General features: G+C 42.8%; 1 long non-coding RNA gene across 1 annotated transcript; it reads left to right on the top strand.

The window, feature by feature from the left end:
* The first annotated feature begins 554 nt into the window (after positions 1-554).
* Positions 555-5,986, top strand: LOC131139631 (uncharacterized). The gene is made up of 3 exons (XR_009132276.1): positions 555-816; positions 5,191-5,374; positions 5,456-5,986. It is a non-coding gene; the product is annotated as an uncharacterized LOC131139631 (long non-coding RNA).
* The last annotated feature ends 441 nt before the right edge of the window (positions 5,987-6,427 follow it).

The raw sequence follows: 6,427 nt of genomic DNA on the forward strand, positions 1-6,427 counted from the left end.
AAGAAAAAAAAAGGACAACCACATGAAAAGGGATGTAACGTAACCTCACAGATGAATCATGACACGTTTACTGCCTATCTGCATGTGTCACACACAAAAAAGACAAAGACAGAGGACTAGCATAACTCTTACAAAAACACCAAGAGCGTGTAAAAAAAAACAGGCTTGACCATCATCACCTTACCTTGGCAGAGGTGAAAAAAAAATTATTAAATGTTGGAGAATTCAGGAAAAATGTTTTCAGCCTCTTATCCACATGGAAAATATGTTCTGGATGCCCTGTAACGGTGTTATGCCGGCTATAGATGGGCGCCTCATCAACATCACGTGACCAGAAGTGAGCTTTGTTTACAAGCCAATGTGATATCTGAATATTTCGAGTGTCACGGTATTTTCTTGTCTTATACTACCAAAATGACACACATGTTATTCCACTTTCTCGTAAATTTAGACCAGCCTTGGAAAGCGAAAGACGACGGATTTAAGCGCATGCGTACTTTCTTCTACGATAATCTGGTGTGTCACGTGGTTCCATCACTGCGTCTAATCCGGGACAACGTGGACGCTCCCATGTGTACAGGACCTAAAAGTCAACGAGCCAGTGAAGTGGCTGTGCTATAACGGCATGGCTATTGTAGCCGAACTGGGAGTGGTAGCACCTGCTTGAAGAAGCATACGTGATGAAGCTTATAAAAAAAGAGGTCACATGGGAGCTACAGTACGTTCCTTGGTTCTTTGAACGCTTCCTGCATCCACACTCTGCTTTTTATTAGCCAGTACCATGGCAGCACCTGCAGGGATGTACACACACGGCAAGTAGGACCATCTGCAGCCTGTAAATGTTATGTTTGCTAGAGTGTATTACATTCTTCATTTGTCACAGCCCTATTTCAAATGTTCTTTTGATGCCTTACGCTCATGGAAATAAACAGCCAGAGAAAAGTAGTTCATGAATCAAAAGAACTGCTCCTCTACTGTTATGTGTATTATATATTATAGTATATGCTGATGTCATTTTAATCACAGTGCACACGGAAACAAAACTACAATTCAAATCCATATTTACAAATAATGAGAGGATGAAAGGGCTGCACAGCGGTGGTGGAAAAAGTGGTTAGCGCGCAGGCCTCGCAGCTAGGAGACCCAAGTTCGATTCCACCCTAGGTGTGGAGTTTCGTATTTTCCCCGTGCATGTGTGGGTTTTCTCTGGTTTCCTCCCATATTCCAAAAACATGCTAGGTTAATTGGCCACTCCAAATTGTCCATAGGTATGAATGTGAGTGTGAATGGTTGTTTGTCTATATATGCCCTGTGATTGGCTGGTGACCAGTTCAGGGTGTACCCCGACTCTCCCCCAAAGACAGGTGGGATAGGCTCCAGCACACCCCGAGACCCTCTTGAGGTTAAACGGTAGAAAATGAATGAATGAATGAAAGGTTTGCACAGCGGACAGGTGGTTAGCACGCAGGCCTCGCAGCTAGGAGACCTGACTTCGATTCCACCCTTGGTGTGGAGTTTGCATGTTCTCCCCGTGCATGTGTGGGTTTTTTTCCGGGTACTCCGGTTTCCTCCCACATTCCAAAAACATGCTAGGTTGGCGACTCCAAATTGTCCATAGGTATGAATGTGAGTGTGAATGGTTGTTTGTCTATATGTGCCCTGTGATTGGCTGGCGACCAGTCCAGAGTGTACCCCGACTCTTGATAGGCTCCAGCACCCCCACAACCCTCGTGAGGACAAGCGGTAGAACATGAATGAATGAATAATGAATGAGAATGAAAGTCAGTCATGTGAACCACTACATTACTCATGTCCATCAAATACCATTTATCTATTTTTTATGCTCACTAATGACCCCCCAGGGTGGCGGGTGGATCCTATACCAGGTGACACCCTATAGACACCCAAATAGACAAACAACCATTCACACTCAATGTTGATTCCCCACTGAGTGTCTTATCATGTCTACTACTTTCAACGCCATCAGACAAGTCCGCCAAGGTATTACTCTGCCACACGCACATAACTTATTTTTCTATTAGCACAATATCAATAATTAATGAGAGTGGTGGCACAGACCTCAATGCAATGGGCCAAGCAGCTGAATGACGCTTTACATAGACACAGGAGACAAGAAATAAAAGTGGCCACATTACTCTGGATCAGCACATTTACCACATAGTTATAGATACCAGATGTAGCATCAAACATGACTATGCAGAAACAACCAGATGAGAGCAGGAGATGTTGGAAGCCCACAATCAGCAAGAATGATGATGAATCTGCAGATTGTTTCATGTAGAATACACATGAATGCTGTTGGCCCTGTAGTCAGTCATGGATGCCCACAAGTGCAGTTTGGCCTCTCAGAGGTGCTTTATGAAATATTATCAGTGTTGAAATTCCATCTTTAAGAGGGAGTAGCTACCTTGCTTTGAGCTGAAAGAAAAGAATACATTGCAGGACTCCTACTTCCTCTCAAGCTCCTTCAGTTTATCACCCCCGTTCTCCAAGCGTCCTGTGGGGTCAGAGCCGTGCTCTCCAACATGCTGAACTCCAATCAAAAACACGTGGCCTGCGGGCTTGGAATGGTCACAACATTACAGCGTATAAACGAGCCAACTACTTCATATAGAGGCCCCCTAATTGTTGGGCTGAGGAGGATTTCTGCTTTATTTTACTGCACCGTTTTACTATTGTTGTTCTGGCACAGGGCCCGGGCCCGATCTGAGCGTCCAACACACACTTCATGAATATAATATTACAAACAACAAGCAATAATGGACAAAACTGCACGTCACCCATTCTCTGGAGTTGATACTTTTTCTCAGCGGTATGAAATATAGCAGCCTTTGGCTTTTACTTGATTCCCACCACTCACACTTTAGCATGTTACTACTGCAATCCAATACAAGATTTGACATTTATAGCTTCTTAATATTGTGGAGTTTTTGTTTTATTGCCATTTTAATGGCATATTATGTATGCTTTGTGGCCACATAACACCAAACCTGAATGTCAGTGATGGAATGTAAACTTGTGGTGTTGTTAGGCTGTTAGGACTTAAACACATGTGTGTTTTGTTTGATTGGCACATAACAGTACCCAGATTTCTATAATCCTATGACTAGGTAATTGTAGGGTAAAGTGCACTGACATAATCAGCTGGGCCTTTTGGGACAGATAATGGGAAGGGATGGTTAGAGACATGTGAAGTTTAGATTTCACTTTCTTGTATAAAAAAAGAGGTTAGTGTTTCATTAAAAGTGCAGCTTTATTCTCGTATATAAAAACAGCACAGGGTTCAGATTTCTCCAAAGAGAGTAAACAGAGAAGATGCCTGAAAAGAGAGGGGGATAAATACTTGGACAAAAGTGCATTGTTGTTGTAACCTTAATGGGAATACAATAATAAGAATTTTCCTCCTCATTATCACCAAGTGGATGGGCCAGGTCTCTTGTTGCCCCCCCACACCACCCCTGCCGAGCCCTGGCAAGCTAGCGCATCCCCACAGGGATGGCTTCCTTGCTGTGATGAGCTTTTGACAGGCCCCAAAACAGGCCGCTTAATGCTGTGCCAGGCCAGACATGGAGCGGCTGGGACGCTGGCAGCTTCTTGGCCCGCACCGCACATCACGGGCCTCAACACACTCTACCCCTCCTTTTCCTCTTCATCCTCCTCTTTTCTCCTCCCTGCCCGCCTTTCCTTTCTAGTGCCTCTGGATTGTTATGCAAAGCTTTTCCAAGCAGAGATTGTGGGAGCTATTTCAAGCGCAGATGTATGGCGTATGATCACATTGAACGTCTCGTTGCATAGCACCATAAGTAGGTCCAGACTGAGATCTACTGCTCTCTCGGTTCAAACACCAGGTGCAGCTGGGACATGCGCCACACCTCAGACTGAGGCATCCATGTTCCTGCAGCTAGTGTGGGATCGATTCCCGTGCATTCTATGCTTGCATTCACACTCCGGTCCGGTAGCGATAGTGGAGTTTCCTCATCCATGCCACAAAGCATCACACACTTAAACCTATTGAGTACATGATGACAGATCCCATTTCATTCAACAAGCAACTTATTGGCAGGGGACAAGGAACTACTGCCATCTAGTGTTTCACTGAGGCAACTACCAACAAGGGAAGCATTTAAACCCTACATGCAGTCAGTGCATCTGCTACGAGAGTGACGACACAAGCATAAGTCATCACAGCTTTTTTCCATTTGTGGTCCATTTTGTGGCTTTGGGATTGTAAACATTGGTCCAAGGAGAAGGAAACACTAAACGTGCGTGGGGGCATTGTTAACCCCCACTGACTGATTTAGTGGACTTGTTGGAAGAATCATATGAGCCGCGTCAAAAAAAAAAAAAAAAACATGCACATTGCACCATAATGAGAAGCACGTGTGCTCTTCCTTAGAGAAACGATCTTTGGTCATCAATGTGATTGCAAATGCACACAAGCGAACCAAACACCTTTGGTAAGGGAGGATGGACACAAGTTCTTGGTGCTGTTCTTCAGAGTAGACATTTGAATGTGTGAAACAAAGCAGGGCTCCAGAGATGTTCCCACATGACCAATTTAACACATGTAAAGTTAAATACACACACGCTGGGTACAGCTGCCCCCCCTAGACGGACGTGTTAACACTTGTGTTACCCCTGTCTGCATAAAGAATACAACTGGTTCCCAGTTGTTGTTGCTGGGCTTTTAACAGTAAATACCAAGACAATTTAAACGCCTTATGAACACGTCAGTAGTGTACATGCACTCAAGAAAACCGAACTATTGCGTGAATGGGTTGAAGCCAGCTTTTAAAAAATAAAAAAAATACACATAAACACCTTAATTTGATTGTGTTTGACTCTTCAAAAGTTGGATGAACACTATGGAATTGAAAACCAGATTCCTGAGTGTGTATGCTCTAAGATTAAAACATTGACAGTAAATCACACCCATTGTTTTTTTTAAGGGGGGGGGTCTTGATTTTAATGGTTTTCAATAACAATTATGGTTGATTTTATTATATTGTCATAATATTTAATGTTGTTCTTTGTTTACCCTAATTGACTACCTAATTAAAACAATATGGTAATTATGTTTTTTATGCTGCCAAGTGAACCAGAGCAATAACTAAACTATAAATCAAGTTTCCTTCCTTTTGCTGGCTCTCAATTTGTCCCATATTATAGTTTAAAGAGGCTCTCTAAGCATCGCTCTCCAAAACTAAATCATGGATTGGATTAACTGCGCTGGTGTATCACAGAATTCGGAAGACGGGCACAGCAGTACAAGATCGCCAGCAGCTGCCAGTCATGATTGATGGATGGACCAAGAGACCAGAATGGACAGAGTAGCCAAGTCTATTGGAATGAGGTTACTAACTCTAACCCAAACAATCCGTCAATGCAGATTAAGTCTGCATTTCGGCCTCCCCACCCCAACGCTTCTTTACAGACACCTGTTGATTGTTGACTCTGTCTGGGGTCGTCTCCATGGCAACTGCTGCATTATCGCGATGGCACTTCGCCGCTTCATTCGATTGCGGTGGCTGGCAGCCTGCGCTGGAACACCTACACCCGCTTTCCCCCTTCTCCTGGTAAAAGTATTTGAGTTCTAATATTGTAAAGTGTGCTTATTTGTGCCCATGTTGCTGGGTTTTTTTTTTTTTTTTAACAGTCTCACATTGTACTCCCCCACAGGAGAATAGTTTGGGGTTGTTGTTTTTTCTCTTTTCTGGTATTTTGTATATATATATAAATATATATGGACAGGCCATTCTGAAGTTTATTGTTATGGTTCTGTTATTTTTTCCTTTCCTCTCCAATAATAATAATATGACCTATGACTTCTACAATTCAAGTAAAGTCTGATTTGGAGCGTTTTTGCAAAGAAGAGTGGAAGAAAAACAACTGAGGTTTGAAAAATACATTTTTTTCCAAGCAGCTGCAAATACGAGCCCAAAAGTCCTCTGGCACTTTTCCCATAATTTGAAAACCGCTAAAATAATGTATTAACCTGACAAAACTATGGTTATGCTGGAAGACTGAGCTTTCATGCTCAAAAAAAAAAAGATAATTTTTCAATTTGAAGCATGCAAGCCCGTGTGTGGCGAACTATTTGAACGCTAAAAGAAACTGGTGGAATCTGGTCAAAGTGGGGGGTATCAAAAGAACGGAATGTCAACATGTAAAGAAGTCATTCATTGGACTGTTTGATGTACTGAATATGTTTGAATGTATGCATGGCCAGACAGCTGCAGACAGCATGCTCATATCAAAAGCAAGATTCCTCTCACACACACCTCTCATAATGACATATCTGCAGACATCAACTCAAGTGTGAAGAAAAAAGCTAAACAGTATTGTCTTCCAGATAGAAATTCATGGCCAGCCACCTGCCTGGACTGAGAAATGTACTGCACAAGAA

Source organism: Doryrhamphus excisus, chromosome 12 (genome assembly GCF_030265055.1).
Source record: "Doryrhamphus excisus isolate RoL2022-K1 chromosome 12, RoL_Dexc_1.0, whole genome shotgun sequence".
Taxonomy (NCBI): Eukaryota; Metazoa; Chordata; class Actinopteri; order Syngnathiformes; family Syngnathidae; genus Doryrhamphus; species Doryrhamphus excisus.